Source organism: Tursiops truncatus, chromosome 6, assembly GCF_011762595.2.
Source record: "Tursiops truncatus isolate mTurTru1 chromosome 6, mTurTru1.mat.Y, whole genome shotgun sequence".
Lineage (NCBI taxonomy): Eukaryota > Metazoa > Chordata > Mammalia > Artiodactyla > Delphinidae > Tursiops > Tursiops truncatus.
Window position 1 is genome coordinate 682,521 of NC_047039.1, and position 18,240 is coordinate 700,760.

Below are 18,240 nucleotides of genomic sequence, written 5' to 3' on the forward strand. Positions count from 1 at the left end.
CAACTCAGTGAGTTTGGGGATTAGTATATAGACATTAAATTATCATTAATACCAAGGTCACGAAACCATCATCAATATCAAGGCCATAAACATACTATCACCCCCCAAAGCTTCATTCTGCCTCCTATAATATTATTGTTATTATTGTTGTTGTTACTGCTTGATGTGATGAGAACATGTAACACAAGATCTGCCCTATCCTCTTAGGATATTTTAAATATGTGCTACCATAGTTTTAGCTGTAGGCACTATGCTGTATAGCAGATGTCCAGAACTTATTTATCTTGCATAATGAAACTCTGAACCCTTTAACCATCACCTCCTCATTCCAATAAGTGTGAAAGGACATTTTTGGAAAGATTTAGAAAATAAGCTGATAATTGATAGAAATTTTTGGCTCTCTAGGCAAAATAACTCCTCCACAGGAAGAAAAAAGAGCAAAACTTTGTGCTCTAATTGGGAGCCCCTAGACAAGAATATGTGTAAATATTGTGAACAGGAAGGCCATTAAAGGAAACAGCGACCCATAATGGTTAAGAAACGCAAGGATACTTACCTGGCAGAGGAGATACCATGATCACGAAGGTGGTTTTCCCAGGTTGAGGCTTATCCATTGCACTCTGGATGGGCTGACCCCTGCGATTTCCCCAAATGTAGGAAACTCGACTGCATAATTTGTCATAGTAGGGGACTGCGTTCGCCCTTTCCCCTGGTAAAAAAAAGAAAAAGAAAAAAGAAACACAAGGAAAACTGTCTAAAATCTGTTCAGTAGTGCTGCTTACAGGGAAACCTTGTATCCTGAAATTCCATGCTCTTCATCTAAACTCTCAAGGGAAATAGCCTATAATTATTTATGAACAATACAGCTTTCCATTTTTCCTTTTTTAAAAATTTGAAATATAGTTGACACACAATATTACATTAGTTTCAAGTGTACAACATAGTGATTCAATGTTATATACATTACAGATTGATCACCATGTCATTCTGGTTACTATCTGTCACCATACAAAGGTGTTACAATATTATTGACTACATTCCCTGTGTTCTATGTTACAACCCTGTGACTTAGTTATTTTATAACTGGAAGTTTGTACCTCATAATCCCCTTCACCTATTTCACCCATCTTCCCACCCCATTCCCTCTGGTGACCACCAGTTTGTTCTCTGTATCTATGAGTCTGTTTTGGTTTTGTTATGTTTGTTCATTTGTTGTGTTTTTCAGATTCCACATACAAGTAAAATCGTACAGTATTTGTCTTTCTCTGTCCAACTTATTTCCCTTAGCATAATACCCTCTAGGTCCGTCCACGTTGTCATAAATGGCAGGATTTCATTCTTTCTTATGGCTGAGTAATATTCCATAGCATATACATACTACATCTTCTTTATCCATTCATCTGTTGATGGTGATGTAAGACTTTTCATCCAATAATTCTCTAACACCCATAAAGGGAAATAATGTGACTGTATATCTGTAATTAAGGAATTGTTCTTGCTCAGAACGGAATTTATGGACACTCCAAAATCAGAATCTGACTTATTATGTCTGCTCTGGTTGTTTTTAAATTAAACATGTAACGGAAAAATACGTGTTCACTAAAATAAGTAGTCTAGTCACGCCTATTGAACCTAATTTCTTACTAAAAGTTAAGTTGAACTGACTTATGACACTTCTTAGGACATGCCAAATTGTCTAAATAAAATAGTAAATCTATACACCAGCAACAGGTTCAATTTGAGAACAGTTTGCTTCTTTGAAATAATATAGAAACAAAAAAGCTTCTCAGACTCTTCAGGTACTATTTAAACATGAACAAGCACATGAATTACTTGATTCCTTGACGTCTCCTAAGATAATTTCTGTCATAAAGGTAGATTCTCACAATAAACCAGATACTATAAGAGCTCGTATCTTATACTGTAAACAATATAGACTTACTTTAGAAATTCCATAGAAATATATAGGAATACTTTAGAAAGTACTTTAGCAGGTTTTCATCTGAACCAGCCTACTCCAACTAAAGTGTACACAAAAGGCCTTCTTACCAAATCAAAAAGTCACACATCTCTGGAGATTTGTAGATACACAACATCTACACTACAGAATCCGGAAATAATGCCCCAGAGAATGACTGTGCTGTAAGAACCATGATCCCTCAAGCATCTGTTCTCATGCCCAAGTCCGTTTATTTAAATTCATTGCTTGTTCTATTCCGGATCACAGATACAGCCGTTTCAATATTCTTAGCTCCTACCCCCATGGGAAAGAACTTTATAAGATAGAGTCCGCTGTTTATGTACAGCACATTTTGCCTTTAGTCTAGACATTCTGTTCATTTCTAAAGTTCACTTCTAAAGTTACTTTTAACTTTTTCATACATTTGAGATTACGTGTATTCTACCCTGTGACACTCCCACTTCCTTGATTGCTTGATTTGAATAGGTTTCAATTGACTCGTGGAACCATAAAAATCTATGGTTTAGACAGATGCACGGTGGCAGAGGTCCGTCGCTCAGGTATCTGAACTATGTCGTGATCTGTTTGCCATCTCTTAGTTTGCCTTTTCCAGAACGTCATATAAACGGGGTCATACAGCGTGTAGGCTCTTGAGCTTGGATTCTTTCACTTGTGAAGGCAGAATCAAAACGGAATAGGTGATTATAAGAGAGCTCTTTAGAATGGAGCTGGGAGGTCATTTAGAAAGTGTGACTTACCACATCTCAGCCTGAATGGAATCTGACCTTCTGATTCGATGAAGTCATCCGGAGCATCTGCCATTAGCTCATGACAGCTACAGTATTGCCATTTATAGAGTGTCTTCCACGTAGTGCAGGAAGAGAAGGGCGTGAACTCTGACCCGTGAGGGAGGCGCGGCCTGCACTTCCCGCACGGACCACAGGGTGGCGCCGAGCCACCTGCCAACCACATGCGCGTTCCCCGCGGACTCGGCTCTGAGCGCAGCTGAGAGGAGTTGTGTTTCCTCAGTCGACGGCAGCGCTGCGCCTGGGACGCTGAGCTCAGCGTCTCTGCTGACAGGAGCTCGGTCTCCTCAGGACTCGCTGGGGTTTTGGCTTCACGACAACACGGGGCCGTGTCCACGCTGACGGGAGCTGGGTTTCCTGACGACCCAGGCAATGCTGGGAGGAAAAGGTGAGGAAAATTGGGGAAAAGTGGGGAGAAGCTTCCTGGGGGCGACTGACGGCTGACGGCGGGGGGTCCGTCTTCGTGCTACCCAGAAGGGCTTGGTGTGCAAAGCTGGGTTTTTGGTCAGGCTGGTGTGCGGTGGAGCCGCGTGGGTTATGGGGTGTGCAGTCTTCCCAGCACCGTTTACCGTGGGGCTGCCCTTCCCCTCGGTGTGTCCTTGGCCCCCTTGTCGTAAATTAACGGACCCCGCCCGTGTGGGTTGGATTCTGGGCTCTGCGTCCCGTCCCTCTGGTCTGTGCGCCTGTTTTGAGCCAGTTCCGCACTGTTTTGGTGACGGTAGCTTCGCCGTGTAGTGTGAAGTCAGTGGGGGAGGTGCCTCCAGCCTGTTCTCCTTTCTCAGGGTCGCCTTGGCCCTTTGGGGTCCTTTGTGGCGCCACACAGACATTAGGAGGATTTGCTCCGTTTCTGTGACGAACACCATCAGAGGTTAGGCAAGGCCTGCATTCACGGCACACCCTGGTTTGGGCAGAACAGACATTTTAGCAGTATTCTTCCGCCCCATGAGCACGGGGTGTCTTTCCACTGATTTGTGTCTCCCTAAATTTCTTCATCAAGGTCTTAAAGTTTTCAGTGTGCAGGTCTCTCACGTCCTTGGTTAAATCTATTCCTTGGTATTTTGGTCTTTGGGATGCAGTTGTAAACTGGATTCTTCCTCTTTCTGATGGTTTGTGATTCGTGTTTAGAAATACAGTTGATTTTTGTGTATTGATTTTGTCCCTTTTCTGAATTCGTTGATTCGTTCTAATAGTTTTTTTGTGGAATGATGTAGAAAATTGGAACTTGGAAATCCCACCGCTTTTTTCACAGCCCGGTCGTCCACAGCACGCAAGACACAGCGGCTTCTAATCGAATCTTCCCACAGTGCTTATAAATTACACGTGGACTCCTAGGAGGGCAATTAGGTCCACGACTTTGTGAAGCTGGATCTGGGTAGGGCGTGGCCTCTGTTAGGAAGTGTGATGTTTTCTCCGCTTTTCTGGTGCGGTTTTGATAAGTTATTTACTTTCCAGTAATTTCAAACATACAGAAAACTCCAATAGCAGAACAAAGTCCTGTGTATCTGCACCCTCAGATTCCCCAGCCGTCCTTGCTTCACTGCATTAGCCACTCCACACAAAATACTTCAGTGTGTTTTACCCGCACCAGGGCACTCTTCCAGGCAACTAGCAGGTAACCACCAAATGAGGAAATTATTATCATGGTTTCCACGTGAGAATCCAATCCACAGTCCACCAGCTGCCCCAAGTCAATGGAAATGTCTTTTCCCATACTGATCCAGTTTTCTTTTCTGGGAACCATTACCGATACTTCCTCTCATTTTCACAACTTTGATGGATTTAAAGCGCACAAGGTGAGTATGTGATCTGGTTGGCTTTTTCTATATGGCTTTTTTATTTTTATTTTTTAACAAAGGATGTTTTCAATGTTCATCCACATTGGTAACATGTATTGGTACTTCACGGATTTTTTGTTGTTGTTGTGATTAAATATACATTACATAACATATTCCATTTAAATGGTTTTAAGTATACGGTTTTATGACATTAACTCCATTTACATCGTTGTACAAATATCCTCACCATCCATCTCCGGAACTTTTCAATTTTCACCAGCAAAACTCTAGCCATTAGACACTCATTCCCCTCAGCCCCTGGCAACTGCATTCTACTTTCTGCCTTTGAATTTGATTTGCCTGGGTACCTCCTATAAGTGGAATCATATCCTGTTTGACCTTTTGTGACAGGGTTATTTCACTTGTCAGAATGACTTCAGGGTTCACATACATCGTAGTGTGTGTCAGAATTTCCTTAGTTTTTAAGGCTAAATAATATTCCATCCTGTGTACGATACAGTTAGTTTATCCATTCATCAGGGGACACTTGGGTCACTTCCACCTTTTGCTATTGTGTTAATGCTATTATGAATATGGGTGTACAAATATCTCTTTCAGTCTCTGCTTTCAGTCTGTTGAGTATATACTCTGATGTGGAATTAATGGATAATACCTTAATTCTGTGTTGAATTTTTTGAGGAACTGCTAAACTGTTTTCCACAGAGGCTGCACCATTATACTTTATAAATTTTATGGTGGAATAATATTTCAGTTTATGGATCTACCCCATTTTCTTTATATATTTACCCATTGATGGACATTTGCCTTATTTCTACTGTTTGGCTGTTGTGAACAGGGCTGCTTTCAATATATGTGTACAGGTTTCTGCATGAGCACCTGTTTTCAACTCTTTGGCCTGTATATATCTAGAAGTGGAGTTTTTGAATGATATGGTGTTTGTATATTTATATTGTAAACATAAGTTGCACCATTTTACCTTTACACAAGTAATATTTAAGGGTTTTAAATTCTCTACATTGTTGCCAAGGTTTGTTATTTTTAGCTTTCTTGATTATAACTGTTTTAGAATGTGTGAAGGAGTTATTGCATTGTGGATTTACTTTGCATTTCAATCATGACTAATGATGTTTGACATCTTTTCATCTGCTCGTTGACCATTTGTATGTCTTGTGTGGAGAACCGTCTATTCAAGTCCTTTGTCCATTTTTAAAATTGGGTTATTTGTCTTTTTGTTGATGAGTTGTAAAAGTTCTTGATGTAATTTGGTTAAAGATTCATCAGTACATAATGTGTAAATATTTTCTTCCGTTCTGTGGGCTGTCTTTTCACTTTCTGGATTGCACCTTTTGATGCAAAAAGTTTGTAATTTTAAAGAAATCCAATTTACCTGTTTTTTCTTTTGTTGCTTGTGCTTTGGTGTCAGATCTAAGACACCGTTGCTAAATCCAAGGTTATGAAGATTAATCCCCGTGTTTTATTGGAGAGTTTATACAGTAGTCCCTTGATGTCTGTGGGGGATTGGTCCCAGAACACCCAGGGACAACAAAATCCACGGCTGCTGAAGTCTCGTATAAAAGGGTATAGCACCATTGTAGAGCAATTATACTCCAATAAAGATGTTAAAAAAGAAAATGTATAGTATTTGCATATAACCTGGGCACATCTTCCTGTACACTTTAAATTATCTCTAGATTACTTATTATAACTAATACAATGTAAATGCTACATAAATGTTGTAAATACAGTGTAAATGCTATGTAAATAGTTGCTGGCACATGGCAAATTCAAATTTTGCCTTTTGAAACTTACCGTAATTTTTTTTCTAATATTTTCTGTCTGGAGTTGGTGGGATCCACAGATGTGGAACCTGTGAATATAGGGGATTGACTGTAATTTACTACATTTAAGCCTGTTATCTGTTTTGAATTACTTTTTCTATGTGGTATGAGGCAAGAATCCAGTTTCATTCTTCTGCATGTGGATAGCCAATTGCTTAGCACCGCTTGTTGAAAACACTGTTTTCCCCCAATTTAATTTTGTTGACTGTTACCTAAAATCAGTTTATCCTAGATGGGTGGGTTTATTTCTGGGATCTGCATTCAGTTCCATTTATCTCTATGTATATCTTTATGCCAGTGTCACCGTGTTCTAGTTGCTGTTGCTTTATATTAACATTTGATATTGGGAAGTGTGAGCCTCCAACTTTGATTTTCTTTCTGAAAATTGTTTTAGCTCCTTAGGTTCTCTTGAAATTCCATATTTTGGGGTGTCATATTCTGCTCCCCTTCACATGGGTGTACGCCAATTAGCTTATGCATTCATCTTCTGAAGGCATCCTGATTCCTGTGAGGTTTAGACATTATGAGTAGAAGTTCTGTGCATAATAGCATCCTTGTTTTTGTTTGGATACTGTTTTTCAAAGCAGTTATGTGAATACTGGAGGTGTGATAGATGGATCTCAAGGTGTGAGACCCGTTTGGCTTGGAAAGTACTGCCAGACTGTATCTCAGGAGGCGGTCTGTGCGTCCCATCAGTGATGAAGAGTCACTGATGTTCCCCGCCCTCCAGTGATCGGTATTGTCATGTGGGAGGAGCTTAGCAGTTCTAATGGGGTATAGAGCTGTCTTACTGTTTTAATTGGTAATTCTCTAATGGTGTACAATGTTGATCATGTTTTTGTCCACTTATTGATTATCTGTTTATCTTCTCTGGCCAGGTGTCTGTTCAGATCTTTACCCATTTGTAATGAAAGTGTTTGCTTTATAGTTGTAATAATATGCGTGCAAATTCTTTATCAGATATATGTTTTGCAAATATTTTTCTCCCAGGTTATTGCTTCTCTTTTGGTTTTCTGAATAAAGTAGTTCACCAAGTAGAAATTTTTAATTTTATAAAGTACGTTATTATTTTTCCTTTTATTTGTGGGCTTTTCCTGTTGTGTGTTAGAAGTCAGAGCTCATGATCTACCTGACCAAACCCATAGCCGTGTAGGTTTTCTTCTATATTTTCTTCTGTAATATTTATAGCTTTCTGTTTTAAACTTGTCTGTGGACAATTTTGAATGACATTTGGTGTAAGTTGTAAAGTTTGTGTCTACATTCATTTCATTGCACATGGTTTCTTATTGTTCTGTAACTCTTTATTGAGATGTCATGGGATATTTGCCTCCTTCATTTTGAATTTTCAAAATTTAGTGGCTGCAGCAGGATGGCCAGCGGAGGACTTGCCTCCACTGAACTGGAGAGGGTGAGGCCTGCATTTGCTAGGTTGCCAGCAGAAGGCGACAAGCCCACCCCTCTTTCTAGTGCAGCCCCTGCCTGTTGTTTCATCACATTTGGCTCCCTGCACAGCTGACCGGAGCCTGGTCTCCTCCGGACCCGCCAGGGGTTTGGCTTCAGGACAGTGCGGGCCTGTATCCACATTGAGACGAGCTCGGTTTCCTCAGGCCCGGCTGGGAGGTGCCGCTGTGGGGAGAAGAGGTGAGGAAACATGAGGGAGAAGCTTCATGTGTGTGGCTGACTGCTGGGGGCTGGAGTGGGGCTGGTTAGTCTTCAGAGGACCCAGCGGAGGAAGGGCTTGGCATGGAAAATTGTGGATTTCAGTGAGTTTTGTGTGTGGTGCAGACAGTGTCCAATGTCCCTCTTGGGCTTGTGATGTTCCATTTTCCAGGCAGTTTATTGAGGGGAGTGTCCTTTCCCTGATGTATGTCCTTGGCAGCTTTGGCATCAGTTAACTGGCCACGTGTGTGGGCTTATTTCTGGGCTCTGTTCTGTCCCTCTGGTCCGTGGGCCTCTTTCTGTGCTGTTTCTATACTGTTTGCTCAATGTATCTTTGTAATATGGTTTAAAGTCAGGCAGTGAGTTTCCTCCAGCTGCTGCTCTCCTTTCTCAGGATCCCCTTGGTTTTTCGGGATCCTTTGTGGACCACAGAAATGTTAGAGTTCTTTGTTGAGTTTCTGTGAACAATGCTGCTGGAATTTTGGTACGAGTTGCATTGAATGTGTATATTGTTTTGGGTAGAATGGACATTTTAACACTGCTAATTTTTTCCATCCATGAGCACAGGCTATCTTTCCATTTATTTGTGTCTTCAATTTCTTCATTAGTGTCTTCACGTTTTCAGTGTGCAGGGCTTTCACGTCTCAGGCTAAGTTCATTCCTAGGTATTTGGCTTTGCTGATGTTATTGTAAATGGGATTGTTTTCTCAATTTCTCTTTCAGGTGGTTCCTTATTAGTGTATGGAGACACACGTGATCTTAGTGTATTGATTTTGTATCCTGCAGCTTTACTGAATTCATTTATTAATTCTAACAGTTTTTTTGTGGTTTGATGCGGAAAACTGGAATTAGAAACCCCACTGTTTCTACCACAGCAGGTCATGCACAACACCCAGGACATAGTGGCTACTATTACAATCTTTCCACAGGTCCCCTTAAAACATGGGAAATCCTACAAGGGCGGTTAGCATCATCACTTTTGATTAGCAGGGTCTGGGTAGGGGGGCCTCTGTAACAAAGTTTGATGTCTTTTCTACTTTTCTGTCCTGTGATTGACACAGTTGTTTCGAAAAGTAATTTATTTTCCAATAATTTCAAATGTATAGAAAACTTTGAATAGCAGTACAGAGTACACACATTTGGCACTTCACACAAAATACTCCCATGTGTTTTACCCCGAACAGCGACACTCTCCCAGGGAACCAGCACCTAACCCCCAAATGAGGATCATTACAGTTTCCACATACTAATCCAATCCACAGGCCCACTTCAACTTTCACCATCTGCCCTGACACTATGGAAATGTCTTTTTCGATTCTGATCCAGTTTTCTTTTTCAGGAAGCATTACTGAGATTTTTCCTCATATTCAAAACATTGATGGGTTTAAAGTGCACAAGATGAGTTTATGATCTGGGTGGCCTTTCCTGCATGGCTTCTTTCACTTAATATGTTGTCAGTGTTCATCCTTGTTGTAACACGTATCAGCACTTCATATTTTTCATTGTGATCAAAATATAATACATAGCATAGCCTTTACCATTTAAATCACTTTAAGTATATAGTTCAGGGGCATTAACTACGTTTCCGTTTCTACATTTCTGCCTTCCATCTCCAGACCTTTTTCATTTTCCCCAAGTGAAACTGTATCCATTATACAATAAATCCTCTCAGCTCTTCACAACCATATCCTTTCTGTCTCTGAATTTGACTTCTCTGGACATCTTATGGAAGTGGAATCAGATAATTTGTCCTACTCTGACTTATTTCGCTTAGCATAGTGACTTCAGGGTGCATCCATGTTATAGCTTATATCAGAATTTCCTTAGTTTCCAAGGCTGAATAATATTCCTTGTGTATTACATACCACATTTTATTGATCCATTGATCTGTCAATGGACACTTGGGTTGCTTCCACATTTTGTTATTGTTAATGATGCTGCTATCAATAGGAGTGTACAAATATTTGTTTCAGTCCCTGCTTTCAAATATTTTGAGTAAATACCCTGAAGTGGAATCGATGCATCACATGTCAACTCTATGCTTAACTCTGTGAGGGGCTGCCATGTTGTTTTCCACAGTGGCTGCACCATTTTACTTTGTTCGTTTATATGGCAGAATAATAGCTTACTTTATGGATAGACCCCATTTTGTTTGTCTACTCACCTGTTGATGGGACATTTCAGTTATTTCTACCTTTTGGCTGTTGTGAACAGTGCTGCAATGAATATTCATGTACGAGTTTTTGTTTGAACACCTGTTTTCAGTTCTTTGGTGTCTATAACTAGGGATGAAGTTGTTGAACCCACATTGTATTGTACATTTCATTTGTTGAGGAAATGTCAGAGTATTGTATACATAGGCTGCACCGCTTTATGTTTCCATAAGCCCTGTTTAAAAGCTCCCTTTTCTCTATATTTTTCCAGTATCTGTTGTTTTTTAGTTGTTTTTTTTAAAAATTATAACCATTCTTGTATGTTTGAAGGGTTATCATATTGTGGTATTAATTTGCATTTCCATCCTGACTGCTGATGTTTGACATCTTTTCATGTGCTTATTGACCGTTTTTTTCGTTGTTGTTGTTTTCTTTTCTTTTTTTTTTTTGTGCAGTACACGGGCCTCACACTGTTGTGGCCTCTCCCGTTGTGGAGCACAGGCTCCGGAGGCGCAGGCTCAGTGGCCACAGCTCACGGGCCCAGCCGCTCTGTGGCATGTGGGATCTTCCCGGACCGGGGCACGAACCCCTGTCCCCTGCATCGGCAGGCGGACTCTCAACCACTGCTCCACCAGGGAAGCCCTTTTTTGTTGTTTTGAATTTTATTTTATTTATTTTTTATTGTTGACCGTTTTTTTGTCTTGTTTGGAGAATGGTCTGTGCAAGTCCTTTGTCCATTTTGAAAATTGGGTTCTTTATCTTGTTTGGATAAACTGTAAAATTTCTTATACCTTCTGAGGAACAGACTCTTATCAGATATATAATGTGCAAATATTTTCTTACATTCTGAGGGCTGTCTTTAACTTTCTAGATAGCATCTTTTAATGTACAAACGTTTTTTAAATTTGAGGAAATCCAATTTCTTTCTTTTTTCTTTCATTTCTTTTACTTTGGTGTCAGATTTAAGAAACCATTGCTAAATGCAAGGTTATGAAGATTTATTCCCTAGGTTTATTCAGAATTTATACAGTCATCCCTTGGTATACAATTCACTACGTTTTAGGTCTGTGGTCAGAGTTGGTTTAGGGTCTCAGTTTAGGGTTATGGTCAGGGTTGGAGGGTCAGGGTAGAGGGTCATGGTTAAAGGGTCAGGATCAGGGATTGGAGGTAAGGTGCCAGGGTTAAGGGTCCCGTGTCTCAGATTAGGGTTGTTAGGTTTAGGGTTAGAGGTTAGGGTTACAAGTTATCATGTTAGGGTTAGAGTTAGGTTTAAGGGTAACGTTCCCTCATCCCCCTTCTCCCTCTCCATCTCTCTGAGGCTCCCAGATGGACAGGATTCTCCCAGGGTCACATGTGAGTCGGGGTGTTGTGCTGGGCCACTGTTTTTGTCCACCAGTCCTGGGCTCTGAGAGAAGAATGAAATGTCTGTACTGTCTTAGACTGTTTCAAATCCAACTCAGCCTCAGTCAAGGGTGTGGAGACGGTCAGAAGTCACGAAGGGTTTCTCTCTGCCCTCCCTCCCACCTGGGAAGGATGGTGCTGGCCCACTCTGCCTGGGCAACCCCAGGTTCCAGCAGCGCCCAGACAGGAGGGCACTCAGAAGACATGTGTGGACTTACTTATACAAGACTGGGTGCAGCATCTGGCCAGCCCTCAGGGGCTACCTTCTTGAGGGCTGGTGGGACCCTCCTGGGACTGGAGGGATCATTTGTCCCATCTGAGTGGGTATCAGTAGACAATCAAGTCTCAGACAGGACAGACCTTGATTTTTTTTTTTTAAACATCTTTATTGGAGTATAATTGCTTTACAATGGTGTGTTAGTTTCTGCTTTACAACAAAGTGAATCAGTTATACATATACATATATCCCCATGTCTCTACCCTCTTGCATCTCCCTCCCTCCCACCCTCCCTATCCCACCCCTCTAGATGGTCACAAAGCACCGAGCTGATATCCCTGTGCTATGCAGCTGCTTCCCATGGGCTACCTATTTTACATTTGGTAGTGTATATATGTCCATGCCACTCTCTCACTTCGTCCCAGCTTACCCTTCCCCCTACCCGTGTCCTCAAGTCCATTCTCCAGTAGGTCTGCGTCTTTATTCCCATCTTGCCCCTAGGTTCTTTATGACCATTTTTTTTTTTAGATTCCAAATATGTCTGTTAGCATATGGTATTTGTTTTTCTCTTTCTGACTTACTTCACTCTGTATGACAGACTCTGGGTCCATCTACCTCACTACAAATAACTCAATTTTGTTTCTTTTTATGGCTGAGTAATATTCCATTATATATATGTGCCACATCTTCTTTATCCATTCATCTGTCGATGGACACTTAGGTTACTTCCATGTCCTGGCTATTGTAAATAGAGCTGCAATGAACATTGAGCAGACCTTGACCTCTGACCATTTGTCAGGCATCTCTGTTCCTCTAGCTCAGGCCAGCCTGGGCTCTGTTAAGCCCCCATGACCAATTACTGAGCTGACATTGCTGCTGGGCAGTTGAGCAGCTACCTGGGCAGCACAGACAGCCCCCTGGGATGTTTCAGTTCTCTACATCCATGTGGTTGAGAAAAGGGCCTCCTGCTCCAGCCTCTTAACCTGCCAAGTGAGGTAATAACCCACCAAACGTTGCATATGGCCCCGACCACAAAACCAGACAGCAGACTGTGGCCCTGCAATCCTTTGGCCTCACAGTTGTAACCAAAGTTTTGACATTCATACTTATTAAGAATCAGTGATATGGAAGCAACTGGGCCTCCCAGTAGGCGGTTTCCCACCAAGGCTGGATGGTCTTGGAGAGCCACGTGCATCCGTGGGGCCTTTGGAGGAAGCCTGCCAACTGTGGATTCCATGGTACGGAATAATCCTTGAGCTTCCTGATAATTAATTGAGCAAGAATTTCCTTACCAACCTAGCATCTGGTTCTGCTCTTCGTGAAGGAGAGAGGAGACTGGAAAATGAGCACATTTGTTCATCAGGGATGGGTGATTCATGTGGCCAGGGGGCAGGTGTGACTCCTGGGCTCCCACTTGCCAGAGACACAAATGAGGTCTGTGTGTTTTCTGAGGGCACACAGACTATTCTGGGTGGTCTCTGATATTCCACGACCCAGTGCCCAAGGCGGGAGCCTGCTGTTTACCACCGTCACCACCAATCTTGCTTTGCAGCAAGGGAAGAGCTGCTTGGTGTCCCAGGAGGACAGCAAGAACACTGGACGGGTGGCTGCAGCCGCTGACCGTACGTGAATCCTTTCCTGCCTTGGGCTTCGGATTCTGTGCTGTGCCGTGGGCTCTCAGTGACATGGAATCTGATGCTTTCACCGAGCCAGCATCTGTCCTCATGTCCAAGTGCAGCACCTCAGCTTCCCTTTGGGAACTACCTCTCACTTGCTTCCAGTCCAAACAGTTTCAGAGGGCTGACCCCACATTCCACCCACCTCAGAGACGGGTGTATGATCCACATCTAGCTAGTCCCATTTTCTGTCCTCGGCTTGCTGTGATGGGTTCAAGGACGGGAATGTGACCCAAGCTAAGCCAAAGGCATCCCAAGCCATGGGTTTTCATGGAGCCCTAGGGAGGGAGAAACCCTTCCAGGTATTGATAGAATGGACATTGGGTGGGTGTCAGTCTGGAGTTGCTGGAAGCCCCAGGCGCAGTGACAGAGACTGTGCCTGTGAATTGGGGCCATCCCAAGGCACTCAGAAGGACGGAGGGTTGAAGAGGGGCCAGGTCAGATTGGAAGAGTGTGAGTCCCTGGATCTGTTAGGTCCAAACCCACCCTTAAACGTGCCAGTATTAATTTATTTCCACCATTTAAAATATTAATTTATTTTACTTGAGTAAGTGTGTCTAGTTCCTTGTAATCAAAAAAGTCCTGACACATCAGGACCAATGATTCCTGAGACTCCCTCTGGTAGTGTCCTCACTGGGTGGGCGTGTGGGGGAGATGAAGACACCAGGTGGGGTCAGATCTAAGGGGAGCTGCCAAATGACTCTGTGCCTGTTCCTTCTATGTCCCGGGAGAGGGAAAGCCCAGAACAGCATGAGGACAATTAGCAGGGAGAAGGGGACCTGGGATGTTAATTGGTCTGCTTGTATTTCCCTTAGTTTAGAGTTCATCGTGTTTTTTACTTGATAAAGTCATACAGAACATCTTCCAGAAACTCATGACAACCTATCTACTTAATGGAACCTTACCATAAAATAATTCACGACAGTCTGTCTACTTATTTTACCTCTACCCTAGAACACCTTGTGATTCTTTAAGGCCATGTATTTTATTTTACAGGCTTAGCAATATACAGGTCCTTGTCTTAGCATGGGTTAATGGTTTCTTTGTTTCTACTGCTAAATTGTATGAGAGGAAAAATAATTTTCCCTCTCTTCTTCTTTGTTCTTGGTTGAGAGTCCCCCCTGTAATAAAAGGAAGATTAACAGGAGAAAAAATCAGAAATTTAATAACTTGTATATCTCTGGTATATATGGTAGATACCCAGGAAAACTGAATAACTCCCTGAAGTGGCCCAAGCCATCACCTTAAATGTTCTCTTCAGCTAAAAACAAAAGGAAAATGTCAAGGGAGGAAAGTAGCCAGTAATGGGGGTTATCAGGCAAAGCACAGTAAACATGCTTATGGCTGGTGTGCAGATTTAGGTCAGGCCTTTTTCACTGACAAGCATTTCTTGAGATTTATTTAGCCTTCAATTACTGGTACAGAGAGGGAGACACCCTTACAAGTGGAGATTTCCCTAGGAAATGTAAATTTCCCTCATAAAAAGGCAACTTTTTTTTTAATACCACTTTGCTTTTTATTGACAGAGCTTTTAAAGTCATTTGTGACAGTTTGTAAAATTGTGTATCTCTTTGTACATACCTAAAAAATGAAAACATAAAAAACTTTGGTTAAACTTTCTTGAAGCTTCTCCACATTCAGAGTCTGACTCCTGTGGATCCTGTTTGGACACAATGAAAAGGCAACTTCTTATGGGTTTACAGGTATTCTCTGGTGTTTGCAAGTTTTAAAAATTAATTGGCCCCAAATAATCCTTATGTCAAACATATATTGGGGTCCATATTCTGCTCCCCTGACATGTGGGTGCCTCAATTTGCTTATGCATTCATCTACAGGACATCCTAATATCTTTAAGCTTTTAGCCATTACGAATAGAGCTGATGTACATAATTTTATGCTGGTTTTTGTCTGAGCACAGTTTTTCAGAGCAATTGACTAAATACTGAGGTCTGATTGTTGGATCCTATGGGGAGACTTGTTAGTTTTTGAAAAAAAACCTGCCAACTGTCTTCTAACGTGACTGTGCCTGTACTCTACCAGCCAAGGAGACCTTCCTGTTCTTCCCCCTCCAACAATTGATATGGTCATTTTTTGCAGTTCAGCAGTTCGAATAGGTGTTCAGGGCTATCCCATTGTTTTAATTTGTGTTTCCCTAATGGTATATGATGTTGAGTACTTTTTTGTACGCATATTTACACTCTGTATGTCTTCTTTGGCTAGGAGTCTGTTGCGATCTTTACACATTTTTAATGGTGTTTTTTGTTCTAGAGTTTTTGGTACAATTTGAGTACAGATCCTTTATTACGTATGTGTTTTGCAAATATTTTTCTCCCAATTTGTGGTTTGTCTTTTGGCTTTCTGAATAAGGTCTTTCACAGAGTAGAAATTTCTAATTTTATGAAGTCCACATTACTATTTTTTTTTCTTGCATAGATTGGGTTTCGGTGTTGTGTGTTAAAATTCATCACCAGGCCCAAGGTCGTGTGTTGAGAGATTTTGTTTTGTTTTGTTCTAGAATTTTTATAGTTTGTAATTTAAGTTTGTCTATGGACAATTTTGAGTGAGTTTTTGTGTAAGTTGTCAAGTTTGTGTCTATATTCATTTCATTCCATATGATTTCTAATTAATTATTTGGAGGGTGGTGTTTAGTTTTCTCAGCACCTTTAACTGATGGGACTGTCCTTTCTCTGTCGTCTGTTCTGGGCCCCATTGTAAGGGAATCATTGACCGAAACCTCCCACCTTGGCCACACACCATGATAACCACTTGCATGAGTTGTCTCACGACAGAAGGTCCTGATAAGGAACATGATGCTGCCATCGAAAACTAACTGGGAGAATTCGGGAAGGCCAAAAGGAGGGAGGGGACACCAGCCCATAATATATCCTGCCAACCTCCCAGAATCCTTGTGGAATCCATCTTGGCTGAGATGCGTGTGCCACCAGGAAGGACCCTGAGTCGGACCAAATATGAGCCAGCCAAGCTGATTGGCCAGAGACAACCCGGAAACTAACCCCATGACCATAAAACCTGAGACAGAGCCACGTGGAGCGCAGTCCTCCTGGGCTCCCTTACCCCGCTGCTCTCTGCCCGGGCGCCCCTTCCCAATAACGTCTCTTGCTTTGTCAGCACGTGTGTCTCCTTGGACAGTTCATTTCTGAGTGTTAGACAAGAGCCCACTCTTGGGCCCTGGTAGGGGTCCCCCTTCCTGCAACACCACTGTCATGAGTTAACTAACCATACACACATGGGTTTATTTGTGGGCTCTGTTCTGTTGCTCTGGTCTGTGTTTGTGCCAGTTACCACACTGCTGTGGTTACTACAGCTCCGTGATACAGTCTGGAGTCGGGGAGGAGAAGCCTCCAGCTCTGCTCTTCTTTCTCAGGATCGCTGTTCAAGGTCCTTTGTGGTTCCATACATGTGTTAGGAATTTTATTTCTATTTCTATGAAAAATGCCATTGGAAATTTGATTGGGATTGCATTGAATCTGTAAACGGCTTTGGGTAGAATGGGCATTTTAATAATAGTACTTCTTCCAATCTGTGAGTATGGAATAGTTTTCCATTTATTTGTGTCTTCAGATTTTCTATCAGTGCATTATAGTTTTCCCAGTACAAGTCTTTCATGTCCTTGGTTAAATTTGTTCCTTGGTATTTTGTTCTTTTTGATGCAATTATAAATGGGATTGTTTTATTTCCCCTTTTGGTGGTTTGATATTAGTGTATAGAAACTCAGCTGATTTTTGTATATTGATATTTTATTCTGCAACTTTACTGAATTTTACTGTGACAAATTTTTGTGTGTGTGATGTGAGGAAATTGTAATTCTAAGATCCCTGTGTTTCTGCTGTATCCCAGGTCATACACAGCACCCAAGACATGGTGGCTCCTAATGTAATCTTCTCCCTGTGTCTCTTAATACCATGTGGACTCCTGAGAGGCCAGTTACCATCACAGCTTTGGTTGAACTGGATCTGCGTAAGTCTTGGCGTTTATAACAAAGTTTGATGTCTTTTCTGCTTTTCTGGCATGGTATAGACATAGTTACAGAAAACTTTCCATAACAGTAAGAAGTATTCACATTTGCCACTTCCCACAAAATACGTCAGTGTGTTTTACCCCAAACAGGGATACTCTCCCTGAGAACCATCACATAACCCCCAACATGAAGAAATTATATGGTTCCCACATTACAATTTAATCCACAAGCGCATTTCAGCTTTCACCAGCTGTCCCAGCTGTCTGAAATGGACTTTTTCCATTGTGATCCAGCTGTCTTTTTCTGAAACTATTACTGAGATTTTCCCTTATTTTGACAGTCTTAATGGATTTAAGGTGCACAAGATGAGCATGTGATCTGGGTGGCCTTTTCTGTATGGCTTGTTTTTTTTGTGGTATGCGGACCTCTCACTGTTGTGGCCTCTCCCGCCATTGCAGAGCACAGGCTCCGGACGCGCAGGCTCAGCGGCCATGGCTCACAGGCCCAGCCGCCCCGCGGCATGTGGGATCTTCCCGGACTGGGGCACGAACCCGCATCCCCTGTATCAGCAGGCGGACTCTCAACCACTGTGCCACCAGGGAAGCCCTCTGTATGGCTTTTTTCACTAAGGATGTTGTCAGTATTCATCCACGTTGTAACATACATCAGTAATTCATTCATTTCTCTTCATTGTGATTAAAAATATGTAACATGACATTTACCATTTAAACATTTTAAGTGTAAAATTCTGTGGC

At 41.9% G+C, this 18,240-nt stretch overlaps 1 non-coding gene across 1 annotated transcript; it reads left to right on the plus strand.

Moving 5' to 3' along the window:
- Positions 1 to 548: 548 nt before the first annotated feature.
- Positions 549 to 712, plus strand: LOC117312887 (U1 spliceosomal RNA). Its single transcript, XR_004527291.1, has one exon. It is a non-coding gene; the product is annotated as a U1 spliceosomal RNA (small nuclear RNA).
- The last annotated feature ends 17,528 nt before the right edge of the window (positions 713 to 18,240 follow it).